We start from the raw sequence: 15,219 nt of genomic DNA, 5'->3' as shown, positions 1-15,219 counted from the left end.
TCCATAGAATTTTCTACATAGACAATCATGTTATGATTGAATGTGAATAAAGACAGCATCCTTTAAAGCTGAATGCCTTTTCTTTCTTTATCTTGCCTTTTTGCATTAGCTAAAACCTCTAGTAGAATCTTAAAAAGAGATGTTGAAGGCGGACATCCTTGCTTATCCCTGAGCTTGGGGGGAAAGTACTCAGACTTTCACCAGTAAGTATGATGTTATCTGTAGGTTTTTCATAGATGCCCTTTATCAAGTTAAGAAAATTCCCTTCTAGTCCTAGTTTACTGAGAGGTTTTTTTTTTTAAACCAGAAATGGATGTTTGTGCTGTACAGCGGAAATTAACACAATATTGTAAACCGACTATACTTCACTTTTTTAAAAAGGAGAAAAGAGAAATGGATGTTGATTTTATCAATGATTTTTTTTTCAGTTATTGAGATGGCTATATGGTTTTTCTTTTTCAGCCTGTAAATATGACTCCATTCTTCAGTGTTCTGATGTTAAACCAACATTGTATTCCTGGGGTTCACTTGACTTGTCAATATTGGTGTATAGTTTTCTTTTCTCGTTAAGGTCTCTGCCTGGTTTTGGTATCAGGGTAAGCTGAGAAGTAGTCCCTCTGCTTCAGTTTTCTGGAAGAATTTGTGTAGAATTAGTAATACTTCTTTTTCCTATGTTTTGGTAGAATTCATCAGTGAAGGTATCTGAGCCTAGCATTTTCTCTGCGGGAAGGTACAGATTAGACATTATTGTTAATTGCAATTTTACATGGACAGCGCTTACCTAGATTCTTACGTTTCAGCTTTTCTTTTTTAAAAGTTGTGTTGGTGGTAAACGCTTTCAGTTTTTATCTGAAAATCTCTTCCTCATCAACATTCCTGAAAGAGTTTTACTGGGTATGCAATTCTAGGTCGACAGCCATTTTCTCTCAGCCATTCCAAGGACATACTTAGGGGAGCAACTTTCTGGTTCATTAATCTCTTTTCAGTTGTGTCTGATTTGCTGTTAACCAACCTCTAACAACAACAAAAAAAATGGGTTTTTGTCTTAAACATTGTACTTTTTATTTCTATAATTTCTGGATGGTTCTCCTTCAAACCTGACTGGCCGTTCTAGTGTCTTGTTGCTTGTTAATGTTTGTAATGCCATCTTTTATTTCATTAAAGATTTATATGCAAATAGTTCTCATTTTGTGCCTAATATCAGAAGTCCTTGGAGATATAAATGTGTTGTTGTTTATGTTTATTGCTCATGGTGGTTTGTTTCTCTGAGTTTTGTGATCTCACATTGTGAGCTCCTGTTTGGATGAATCTATGGAATGCCTGAGGGCTAAAATTGAGGATGCTTCCTCCAGAAAGGATCTGCATTGTCTTCTGTCAGGGTCCAGGATAGGATACAATTTAGGACCAGCTTAGCCCTTTCCTGGGTCCCTAGCATACCAGAATCTCAAGTTGCCTTACCTTGACCCTGGGTTTATATTTAACTAACCAAATGTGATGCTAATATCGTCATTTGTCTTTAGGACAACTCCACCTTTCCTGTCCACTCGTCATGCGTAAGAGGGCTGGCCTCTTTGAGATTTCCCTTCCCACAAGCACAGCAACACAATAAAAATTGTTTCACATAAGACCCCATTGTTTAGAGCCCAGAAATAAACCCACGAACTTTTGGTTAATTAATCGTTGACAAAGGAGGCAAGAACATATAATGGAGTAAAGACAGTCTCTTTAGCAAATGGTGTTGGGAAAACTGGACAGCTGCATGTAAATCAATGAAGTTAGAACACTCCCTCACACCATACACAAAAAATAAACTCAAAATGGCTTAATGACTTACACATAAGACAAGACACTATAAACCTCTTAAAAGAAAACATAGGCAAAACATTATCCAACATAAATCTCAGCAATGTTCTCCTAGGGCAGTCTACCCAAGCAACAGAAAAGAAAGCAAAAATAAACAAATGGGACCTAATTAAACTTATAAGCTTTTGCACAGCTAAGGAAACTATAAGCAAAAAGACAGCCTATGGAATGGGAGAAAATATTTGCAAAAGTTGAGACTGACAAGGGCTTAATCTCCAGGATATATAAACAGTTCATACAACTTAATAGGAAAAAAATAACAACCCAATCCAAAAATGGGCAGAAGACCTAAACAAGCAATTCTCCAGTGAAGACATATGAATGTCCAATAGGCACATGAAAAAATGCTCAGTATCACTAATTATAAGAGAAATGTAAATCAAAGCTACAGTGAGGTATCACCTCACACCAGTCAGAATGGTCATCATTCAAAAGTCCATGAACGATAAATGCTGGAGAGGGTGTGGAGAAAAGGGAACCCTCCTACACTGTTGCTGGGAATGTAGTTTGGTGCAGCTGCTACGGAAAAAAGTATGGAGATTCCTCAAAAAACTATAAATAGATTTACCATAGAATCCAGCAATCCTACTCCTGGGCATGTATCCAGAGTGAACCTTCATTCAAAAAGACACATGCACCCCAGTGTTCACAGCAGCACTATTTACAATTGGTAAGACATGGAAACAACCTAAATGTCCATTGATAGATGACTGGATAGAGAAGCTGTGGTATATTTATACAATAGAATACTACTCAGCCATAAAAAATAATAAAATAATGCCATTTGCAGCAACATGGATGGACCTGGAGATCATCGTTCTAAGTGAAGTAAGCCAGAAAGAGAAAGAAAAATACCACATGATATCATTTATATGTGGAATCTTAAAAACAAAAAGACAAATGAACTTATTTACAAAACAGAAACAGACTCACAGACATAGAAAACAAACTTATGGTTACCAGGGAGGGAAGTGGGTGGGAAGGGATAAATTGGGAGTTTGAGATTTGCAGATACTAACTAATATGTATAAAATAGATAAACAAAAAGTTTATACTGTATAGCACAGGGAACCATACTCAATACCTTGTAATCTGTGGTGAAGAAGAATATGAGAACAAATGTATGTATGTTCCTATGTGACTGAAGCATTGTGCTGTACACCAGAAATTGATACAACATTGTGAACTGACTGTACTTCAATAAAAATATATATTTTTTAAAATAAAGACCTCATTGTTTAAAAGCACAAGGCACCTGAACTTGACTACCATTTTTGAGGCACCGTGCAAAGCCTTTAGGTTTTTGTGTGACTCTAGGGAAGGGAAGAAGCCCTCAAAATAGGACTGAGATGTCACTTCTTTCCACTCTGATGAGCAGAGACTCAGGGAAAGAATTCATCCAAGTTAGAAAGATAATAGGATATTTCTCACACCAACATGTGATGAAATAAAATTCGCAATCAGCACATCAGAATAAAGGATAATCCTTAAAACTAGATATATTCAGCTTAATGATACACCATTCTGTCACACTGCAGCAGGTGAAATGGTCCACAGACCATCACTTGGGTACCAATACCACACAGTAAGAGGGCAGGTTTATGGGGAACTGCAGAGAGGTAAAGATCTGTTTCTGAAAGGAAAACAAAGGCTTGCCCAGAAAAAATGGGTGGGAGAGGGCTTAAACACTTAGATAAGGATGGCCTTTTTCGAGGTCATTTGGCCGCTTCCATGAGCTGGACTCCTGACACCAAAATATCGCTGGTGATTGGTTTCCGTGAACGCTCTTAATCGTCAGCTCCATCTTCTGGCAGCTCTCCGTACTCTCTCCTTCAGGCTCGGTCTCACTTCCCAACAGCTTTTCTCCTTGATTTCTTAGCCTAAAATAATTTTCTAAGTCACTCATGACAAGAGTCCTGAAAATGACTATCAATCTGTTATTGCGTAACTATTACAGTCATTGCTGAAGTTACTAAGGAGATCAAAACATCCCTCCAGCTGACAGGCCCCCTCCCAGGCGTCTGTGTGTGTCTGTGTGTGTGTGTGTTTCAAGTTTCACACTATTTACCTAATTGGAGCCAACTTTACCTTTATCCTTTTGGGGGGGGGCGGTAATTAGGTTTTTATTTGTTTATTTATTTTAATGGAGGTACTGGGGTTTGAACCCAGAACCTCATGCATGCTAAGCATGTGCTCTACTACTGAACTGTACTCTCCCTGCCTTTATCCTTTTGTATTGTCCCAGAAAGGTGGTACTTTAAGATATTTCTAGGTCCTTTATCATGAATGTATGCTGAAGTTTGACTGAGCTAGTGGTAATAACGAGAAACAAGCCTGAATTCCTAACCTATTACAGAGTTCAGAACATACTCACACAGGGTCCACTTCCTCCATGTAAAATAGGGATGTCATACTGCATCTTTTAAGGTCCTTTCCTGTTCCGAAGTTCAGAGACCATTGCCTAACTCATAAATTTCTAAGGGAAGAAAAGGTCAGCAGCAGTAACCTCAAATGATTGTATTCACTTGTTCAAAGGAACGGTTTTTGGTTGGTTATAGTTGTAGTAAACCTTGTGCCAAAGGACAAGAAAGCTTGGCCTCTGCCCTCTAGGAGCTCCTGGTTATGGTCAGGGGCAGAGGGCAGGCAGCCACATAAACAATGACCCCAGTGTCTCAAGGGGGTCCATGGGTTTCTTGGAGGATCATAGAGAGAATGGCACTTGAATCTGTGTATTCGGGTCTTAGAAAATTTCTAAGTTTGTTCAGGTGGAGACATGTCTAAGGAGCAGTTGCAAATGGGGTTTTGGAGTCTTTTTTTTTTTTTTTAACTGAAGTACAGTCAGTTACAATGTGTCAATTTCTGGTGTACAGCACAATGTCCCAGTCATGCATATACATGCATATATTCGTTTTCATATTCTTTTTCATTAAATGTTATTACAAGATATTGAATATAGTTCCCTGTGCTATACAGAAGAAATTTTTTAAATCTATTTTTACATATAGTGGCTAACATTTGCAAATCTCAAACTTCCAGATTTATCCCTTCCCATCCCCTTTTCCCTGGTAACCATAAGATTGTCTACTATGTCTGTGAGTCTGTTTGTGTTTTGTAAATGAGTTCATTAGTATCCTCTATTTTCCTGCTTTTTAGATTCCACACATGAGTGGTATCATATGATATTTTTCTTTCTCCTTCTGTTTTACTTCACTTAGAATGACAATCTCCAGGTCCATCTGTGTTGCTGCAAATAGCATTATTTTATTCTTTTTTATGGATGAGTAGTATTCCATCATATAAATATACAACTCCTTTATCCTGTCATCTGTCAGTGGACATGTATGTTGTTTCCATGTCTTGCCTATTGTAAATAGTGCTGCTATGAATATTGGGGTACATGTGTCTTTTCAAATTAGAGTTCCCCCTGGATATATGCCCAGGAGTAGGATTGCTGGGTCCTATGGTAAGTCTACTTTTAGTATTTTGTGGAATCTCATACTGTTTTCCATAATGGCTGCACCAAACTATGTTCCCTCCAACAATATAGGAGGGTTACCTTTTCTCCAAACCCTCTCTAGCAATTATCGTTTGTGAATGCCGGTGAACTCTAAGTCTAAAGTTGACCTCGACCACCTGGGATGCCTGGTCTCTTGAAGAGCTGAATCTGGGGATGGCAAGGGAGCCCTCACTTTCTTTCATGGTTCTTGTTCTTATCCTGTGTTCCTCCTCCAACAGTGCCTTCTTCCCCAAGAACATGCCCACCCCCGTTTCTAGTCAATCCCCTTCCATTTCTGGGAGGCAGCATGGCGGAAAAGACTGACTGGGAGCCAAGAGTCCAGGGGCCTGGTTCCAGCTCTGTCAATGACTTTCTGTGTGACATTGGACCTGTCCCTTCACCTCTCTAGGTCCGTTTTCTCGACTAATATAATACGGTAAGAATCCTTTCTGCCCTACTAACCACAGCTACTCTGCCAAGAGGGAAAAATGATAAAAAAAAAAAAAAAAAAAAAAAAAACTGGCAACAGAATTCCTTTTAGAAATTCAACTGTCTTTATTAGGAAAACTGGTATTGACATCAAAGAAAAGGAAATTCCCTGGACGTCATAAATCTCCTAAAAGAAAAATAGGCAAAACATTCTCTGACATAAATTGTAGCAATGTTTTCCTAAGTCAGTCTCCCAAGGCAATAGAAATAAAAGCAAAAATAAACAAATGGTAACTAATTCAACTTAAAAGTTTTTGCACAGCAAAGGAAACCATAAACAAAAGGAAAAGTGTAGGCCCCCGCCTGAAGGCTCTAGAGAATAAGCCACGGGCTGAACTGATAAACAAGCTGTGAGGAATGTCATGTATCCAGTACGGACGGCTGGACAGCCAGTGACGGGTAAGATCCTCAGAGGAGGACAACCTAAGACAGGCACAGCCGGCGGGATAAGAGATGGCCTAGGTAATGAAGTTTCATGAGGAACTTTAAAACAACCTGTCCTTGATCATGTAACATCCTGTACTTACTGCAGGAACTTGGGGACCTAAATAGATTAAGACTATTAACATTGTCATAACTTAGATGATATGTGAGGCATCGTGCATGTCCGATATAAACCCTTTCCAAGAACCAATAAACAGAGAACTGCTTCGCTTCTCTCCACACGGTGTTCGTGTGTACATGATATCGCGCCACCGACATTTGGTGACCCCGACGTGATATCAGACTCGGCAACACGTAAGTGGAACTAGGGAAATTTTCAGGGATTTTTCAGCCTAACAGCCATACTGATAATATTCATGGGGCAACAGCTTACTAAGCAGCAGCAGCTGTACTTTTGAAATTTACAGCAGCTGCTTAAAGCAATATCAGTTTCGGTTTCTCCTACGGAGCTCCAAAATTTATTATTGGCCATCACTCAACATTGCCCTTGGTTTCTGGAGGAAGGCACCCTAGATTTAGAGTTATGGGAACAAGCTGGACGTGTTTTAAAAACTAAATTTAAACAGGGTCTCTTAACTGATGTACATCTAATAACGACATGGGGGATTGTTAGAATGGCTTTATGGCCATTATATACTATGGATGTTTCAGCTACGAATACTCCCATTAATGACAATGCTGGGGCTAACACTTTGGAGCCATCAGCCCCTCCAGAGGATGAACTACCTCCTCTGCCGCCACTGCCGCCACCCCCAGTGCCGTCGGCTAGGGAAGCTATAAAGCAGCCTATAGAAGAGACTTTACCTTCAGGAATGTCTTTTGAATTGGATTCAGACTCAGAAGAGGTTTTTCCTCCTCCTTTGAGTTCTGATCAGAAAGAAAAACGAAAAATTACTTTTCCACCTATTGTCGATGCTCCTGCCTTTGAGGATCCATCTCATCACAGTTTAATGCATGGGTGCTTGAGGGAAGGACTTTTGAAAGGAGATGCTGATGCTATACATAGAGCTTTCCCTGTTATTGTTCAAAATGGTCAATGTATTCATGATTTGTTTCCTTTTACTGTTTATAAGGAATTGAAGAAGAGTATTCGAGAGAAGAATGGCATTCAATCTCCCTTTACTGTGGGTATGATAGAAACATTAGGAGGAAGTTATCGTATGATCCCTTATGATTGGAGTATACTGGCTAAGACCTTATTAAGTCATGCCGAATACATTTTATGGAAGTCTGAATATAATGATTTGGCTGTTACTAAATCTATGGATAATTTAACTCAGAATATACCAATCAGTGCTGACACGTTGCAAGGAACAGGGCAATATGCAACGCCTAATGCTCAGTGCCAAGCTCATGCACTATTACCACGTCAAAGCTCTGAGCTTGCCCTCGCAGCTTGGAAGGCTATCCCACCATCCACTAAGGACCGGGCCACTAATTCTTTTGTGAACATAAAACAAGGCATTGCTAAACCATATACTGAGTTTATTGATCACCTACAAGTTGCCATTGAGCGACAAATACCTCATCCTGAGGCTGCTCAAATGTTATTATTAAAGTGTGCCTTTGAAAATGCAAATGCTGACTGTCAGGCTGCTATGGCTCACTTGCAAAATCGTAATCATAATTTAGGGGAGATGATAAAAACTTGTCAGGAAGTAGGGACACAAACTCACGCTACCCGTATTATGGCTGCTGCTTTCTCCCAGCAGTCCAATAATGCTAAACCACCCTTAGTCTGTTTTAAATGTCAAAAACCAGGGCATATAGCCAAATATTGTAAAGGAGATAAACCTCCTCAAAAACAACCTGCAAAAATATGTCCCCGGTGCGGCCGCGGATACCATTGGGCTAATCAATGCAAATCTAAAACCGATGTTGATGGTAATATGATTCAAGGAAAACTGTCGGGAAACTCGAAATGGGGCACCCCCCCCCGGTGCCCATCAAAAACAAGTATGGGGAACAATCAGCTCAAGCCCCAATACTCAATTACCGACCTTATTGCCACCTCCCCAGGGAGTGCAGGACTCGATTTAGCTACCATTAATGATGAGTTGTTAGATGATAATTCAAAACCTTATCTGATACCTACTGGAGTTGATGGGCCCTTCCTTGCAGGATATTTTGGCCTCTGAATTGGACATTCCTCTGTAGGGCTCAAAGGATTGACTATTTTACCTGGAGTAATTGACAATGATTATACAGGGGAAATAAAAATTATGATTCGAGCTTCCTCTTATTGTATTATACCAAAACATTCTCGGATTGCTCTGATTATCTTGATTCCTTACTTACCTGCTGAAAAAACTTTATCAAAAGAGAGGCAGGCTTCTGGGTTTGGACACTCTGGACAAGCTGCCTTTTGGTCACATGAGATATCTGGACAACGTCCTTCATTAACTATTTCTTTACAAGGGATAAAATTTACTGGTTTGATAGATACAGGAGCAGATAAAACTATTATTGCTTCTCATCAATGGCCTACTTTATGGCCTAAGGTTTCTTCTGATGCTAATGTTCAATGTCTGGGGGGCCTTATGGCCCCAGAGATCAGTACTCATCCGTTGAAAACTAAGGGGCTAGAAAACAAAATGGCAATTGTTACTCCATTTATTTTACCCATTCCCTACACATTATGGGGAAGAGATTTATTAACTCAGTGGAACTTAACACTTAACGTTGATCCTTTTTAATATGGACCACTGAACTATCGGTAGGAATAACACCCCTTGTGCTCTCTTGGACCAGCAATCTCCTGCATGGGTAGAGCAGTGGCCCTTTCCTAAAGAAAAATTACAAGCTTTGACACAATTAGTTGATGAGCAATTAAAGCTGGGTCATTTGGAACCATCTACTAGTCCTTGGAACACACCTGTTTTTGTCATTAAGAAAAAATCTGGGAAATGGCACCTCTTACAAGACTTAAGAGCAATAAATGCTGTTATGCAAGCTATGGGCCCCTTACAAAAGGGCTTGCCTAACCCTGCCTTAATTCCAGAAAATTGGCCTTGATATGTCATTGATATAAAAGACTTTTTTCTCTTTACCTTTACATCCTGATGATAAAGAAAAATTTGCATTTACCGTCCCAATTTATAATAATCAGGAAATACCATCGTGCTATCAATGGAAATACTTACCTCAGGGGATGAAAAATAGTCCACAATTAGTTGGTAATATTTTACAACCTCACCAGCATATGTTCCCTCAATGCATTATTTTTCATTATATAGATGATATTTTATTAGCTGCTGAAACAGATACCATATTAAAAGAATTATATACCAGAACACTTATGACTCTTCAAGCTAATGGTTTGCTTATTGCCCAAGATAAAGTACAAAAACTGGCTCCTTGGGAGTTTTTAGGAATGACCATTGACGCATGTACTATTCGTCATCATCCATTTGTAATTCAGGTAAACAAACAAATGCCTCTGGTCCAATTACAATTATTAGGCCACATAAATTGGATCCGTCTATGTTTAGGAATACCCATATCACAATTGCATACTTTATTTTCTTCTCTTGAAGAAGATAGAAATCCTGCGTCTATTCAAGTCCTTACATCAGAAGCTTTAATGGAATTAGAAACAGTTGCTAGAGCTATTAATCAGCAATTTTTACATGGAATCTCTTTATCTTTACCTATTATTTTACTCATATTTTTTACCCCTTTGTCTCCTACTGCTGTGTTGGCTCAAGAATCAGGTTCTCAATTATTTCTATTAGAATGGATCTATCTCTCTCATAAGCCTTTAAAGGCTCTCCCAACTAAATTTGACATGATAGCCCAGTTAACTACGAAAGGACGTCAATGCTGTTTGCAATTAATAGGAGAAGATCCACACTCTGGTAATCTTCCATGTACTTCCCAACAATTTCTGGATAATTTTATAACAAATGAAGAAATACAATTGTCTTTGGCTGATTTTCTTGGAGAGATTACTTTCAAAAAACTCTCCCATCCATTGCTACAATTTTGTATTCAGATTCCTTTACAATTCCCAGAACTTATTTCTCAAACTCCTATACCCAAAGCCTTACCTGTTTTTACTGATGGCTCTCGAAAAACCACAAAAGCCGCTATTGCATGGATGAATGAAGGTCAATAGTGCTCAAAATTTACAACTGGCCATGCTAGTACTCAAATAGCTGAAAATGCAGCTATTGAATTGGCATTAATGACTTGGCCTTCTCAACCATTAAATATATTAACTGACTCATTATATGTTGCCAATGCTATACCCTTAATTCCTTCTGCTGTTTTACCTAAGGCACCCTCAAAACAACATTTGCAGCATTTTCTAAACATGAAAGGGTTAATCTTTCAATGGCAACACCTCTTATTTATTGCTCGTATTCACTCTCATACTAATCTTCCGGGTCCACTTACAGAAGGAAATGCTTACGTAGATTCTATTGTTTCTATGTGAGCTACCAATCTCTCTCCTTTTCAGAAAGCACAGTTATTTCATGAAATGCATCACTGTAATGCCATTGCCTTAAAAGCCACTTATCCCATCACAAAACGAGAAGCTCAACAAATTATTGCTGCTTGCCCTCAATGCAACATACATACTCTTTCACATCCTTACCCTATACATGAAGGACTTAATCCTCGAGGATCCAGCAAAAATCAGATTTGGCAAACAGATACTACTTTTTTCCCTTCCTTTGGGCGCCTTAAAATTATACTTGTTTCTGTTGACACTTATTCTTTATTCATTTGGGCTACCTTACATACTAAATGTGCAGCTAAAGAAGTTATTAAACATTGGCTCTCTGCTTTTGCTGTCCTTGGAAAACCTCGTATTATAAAAACAGATAACGGCCCAGAATTTACCGCAAAAATTATTGAACAATTTTGCTCTAATTGGCAAATGCAACACTCTTTTGAAATACCTTATAATTCCACTGGACAAGCTATAGTGGAATGTTGTCATAGGACTCTTAAGGCTTACTTGCAAAAATTAAAGGGGGAGTATACTCCCCAAGAATGTCATAACATCCTAGCACACACATTATATATGCTCAACTTTTTAAATCGAGGAAAAGATGCTCACACCACTCAAGAGGGACATGCTAATCCTCCTGGGATAGGTGGCCCAGATAGAGTTTGGGTGAAAAAGCCATTTGCCGACGATTGCGAGGGCCCTTGTCAGGTTAAATGCTGAAAGAGAGGTGTTTTATGTGTTGATACAGGTCACAAGCTACGATGGATACCACAGAAGTATATCCATGTGGTCACCACTTCAAAAGATGGATAAGTATCTTAATTTTTTATCATTTTGCATGCTACACTTTTCTGATTTCTGGGGAATCTGATGTGTCTTATTGGGCTTATATTCTTAACCCTCCTTTATTCACACCTGTTACTTGGTGACATGCAAACCCCCCCACTTGCTTCTAACGATTCTGCTTGGACAGGTGGCACATGGATACCTCCCGCGGCAACGCAAGAATATCTGCACAGCAACCAAACATTGACACAATATTCTCATAATCCACCTTTATGTATTGTATATAATAAGTCACATACTGATTGTATTAATCTACAGAAGCAATTGTACTTGTATTATCAACCTAAGAAGGGGAATCAAGTAGCTAATTTAACTTTTATTACAGCTGTATCAACTACTACTTATGAAATTATGAATGTGTCACAAGTACTGTCCCCATGTGTAAACCGAAAACTGATTGGAGATATAAGTTTTATTCTGTTCAATGGTCACCCTGAAGGATACAGTGTCCTCGTAATAGCTCCTTGTTCAGTGGAACTCTCTTGGATTGGGGACCCCATGGACATTTGTTAAGTAATAACATGTCTCTTCAATTTGGACAAAATTCTTCGGCACTAATTACTTCGAGTGAACATGGACTTTCCAGACCCACTTTACAACTGCTTGATGGCGACACTATTTTTAGTCCTATTTATAAGACCATTTGGAGACTCGGACTGCTTTTCGTTGACAGAATTCTTTATCATGGAGACTATGTTAATGGGTCAGGCAATTATTCTGTGTCATTAATTACCAATCTTTCTGATTCTGTAATGATTTGCACTACACATCCTTACGTTTTAGTTTGGGATGCCTTCTCTCCTAATATTGCTGTTGACCATGTTTATATCACCCATTTATTTCCTCCTTTCTGGTATTCTGATTTTTTGACTCATAAAAATATTAGTGACTATAATATATCTTATGTTATGCTACTAAAACAATGAGCTCATGTATGGCTACCAGTTATCCTGAACAGAACTTGGTCTAATGAGCAAAGTTTATATGTGCTATTAGAGTCTTTCAAAAAAGTTAGGCCAAAAAGATTTGTAGCTACACTCATCGCTTTTATTGTATCGGCTGTAATCGTAATTGCCACAGCTGCTGCTGCTACAACAGCTCTAGTGTCCTCTATTAATGCTGCCCATACGGTTGAGAAGGTTTTGACTAATGTAACTCAAGAGCTACAAACACAGGTTGACATAGATCGTGGAATCATGGCTAGACTACAGGCTCTTGAGGCCGCCGTAGAATGGATTGGAGAACAAGGAGCATTATCAAAAAGATTAAAATTGAAATGTGACTGGCAATTCTCTATGCTATGTGTAACTCCTATTCAATATAACGAAACAGAGACACCATGGTACAAGATGAGACAACATTTACAAGGAGTATTTAATGATTCTTTGGGAGAACATAATTAACTTTTTACAAGATCAGTTGGAGACTCGATTACATAATATCCATGATGCTTTTGCACAGAATGTACTTGAGCAAGCTGAAAACGGATTGCATTGGCTTAAGCCTGAAAATTGGTTTAATGAGCTTAATTTACGCATTTTTATTAATATTGGCATGCTTATATTGATCTGTACTGCCTTGTTATATCTTTTAAAATGGATATGTAATTTACGTAAGCAACAGGACGCTCAACAACAAGCTCTTGTTATGATGGGATTGCTCGCTTCTGCACAACAGGGTTGTTTCCTTGCTTTATAATAATAAAAAAAAAGGGGGGGAAATATAGGCCTCCGCCTGAAGGCTCTAGAGAATAAGCCATGGGCTGAACTGATAAACAAGCTGTGAGGAATGTCATGTATCCAGTACGGATGGCTGGACAGCCAATGATGGGTAAGATCCTCAGAGGAGGACAACCTAAGACAGGCACAGCCGGCGGGATAAGAGACGGCCTATGTAATGAAGTTTCGTGACGAACTTTAAAACAACCTGTCCTTGATCATGTAACATCCTGTACTTACTGCAGGAACTTGGGGACCTAAATAGATTAAGACTATTAACATTGTCATAACTTAGATGATATGTGAGGCATCATGCTTGTCCGATATAAACCCTTTCCAAGAACCAATAAACAGAGAACTGCTTCGCTTCTCTCCACACGGTGTTCGCGTGTACATGATATAGTGCCACCGACAAAAAGACAATCTACAGACTGGGAGAAAGTATTTGCAAACAATGAGACCTACTGGCCAGGGCTTAACTTCTAGAATGTAACAGGGAATTCCGTCCATCGCACAGGTATGGCCAAAACAGATGCACAGTGGCCAGCAAACTTGGCTACACCTTAGGATCACTGAGGGAGACTTCAAAACATACTGCTTCCAGGGGTTCATGCCCAGCCTGGTAGAGACTGGCTAGATCCTGTTTCCTCTTCCAGACCACCAAGAAAGACTACATTTCCCAGCCTCCCTTGCAGTAATCCAGGGCCCAGTGACAAGCTTCTGGCCAAAAGGCTGTGAGTTGAGAGCCCTAGCCCATAAAATCCCTCAGCAACTTCCTACATAATCTCTGTTCCTTTTCCATGACACCTGGGGAATCACTTGTCAAAAACGGTGGTGTCACAATGTGAAAAAGAGGCTGGATCCCTGAATCACTACCAGGGGTGCCACACGATCTCCATCAGATGTGATGTGAGCAAGAAATGAACAATAAAGTTGTTAAGTTGCTGAGATGTTATGATTGTTAGTTGCAGCAATTAGCCTTTCCTGAACTTCTGATTTAATTGATCTGGATTGGGTTCCAGGCAATTGTATTTTTTTAACCCCTCCAAGCAATTTTAATGTGCAGCCAGAATTGAGAACCACTGGATTAGCTCAGAAATACAAGTGCTGAGTTGCTGGGTATAGTAAAGAAATATTGAGCTCATAGGGGTGCCCCAGGAGATGGGAAGAAAGTCGTCCAGAAATGAGAGAAAAAGGTGGGAGAGGGCCCAGCAACATGGAGGGAGAAAGGGGGACCCCAGGAGAAGAGTTGACCAGTAAAACATTCTATGTGCTGGGGATGATCAAGGGACATTTCAGAATTGGGGTATTTAATATTCAGTTCTAAATTCACATCAGACCTGTCAAGTGGGTGATATAAACCCCGATGGCTGCCTGCAAATCACCAGTCAAGTCAGCCCCACACTTGTCCCTGTGTGAGCAGATGCTTTGGGGAAATCAAAGGAGGGGGGCCAGTTCTGCATTTGGTCATCACAGGGAGAAGGGGAACAGCCAAAGCCCTGTCCTGAGAATCCTCAGCGAGCGTCCTGGGCTCCCCTGAAGAACACCGGCGGGAAGGCAAGTTGATCCCTCAACCCCACACCCATGCTGACCCCTGGGTGACATTTTGACCAGCTCTCTTTGGCCCCTGTTGATGAGCACCTAGAACCAATCCTAGCATTAGCTCCGGGAGAGGCCATGACACTTCAGAAGGATGAACTTGATGGCCAGAGAAGTAGAGGAACCTGCTGGAAGCCACACACCAGGTTCTGGGTGACGCCTGAGTCCCCCGGCCCCCATGAATGCTGGGTACAGACTCCTGAATACAAGCACTAGAAAGAGCATCTTCTGAGTATGGGGAGCATGGAATGGCAGGATGGGGAATTTCAGAAGACATCACAGAACACGGACTTGTGACTTCAGCT

General features: G+C 39.9%; 1 long non-coding RNA gene across 1 annotated transcript; it reads left to right on the top strand.

Moving 5' to 3' along the window:
• Positions 1 to 6,320: 6,320 nt before the first annotated feature.
• Positions 6,321 to 12,886, top strand: LOC141573639 (uncharacterized). Its single transcript, XR_012499587.1, has 2 exons — positions 6,321 to 6,586; positions 11,500 to 12,886. It is a non-coding gene; the product is annotated as an uncharacterized LOC141573639 (long non-coding RNA).
• The last annotated feature ends 2,333 nt before the right edge of the window (positions 12,887 to 15,219 follow it).

Source organism: Camelus bactrianus, chromosome 16, assembly GCF_048773025.1.
Source record: "Camelus bactrianus isolate YW-2024 breed Bactrian camel chromosome 16, ASM4877302v1, whole genome shotgun sequence".
Classification (NCBI taxonomy): Eukaryota; Metazoa; Chordata; class Mammalia; order Artiodactyla; family Camelidae; genus Camelus; species Camelus bactrianus.
This window is presented reverse-complemented; position numbering and strand designations above follow the sequence as displayed.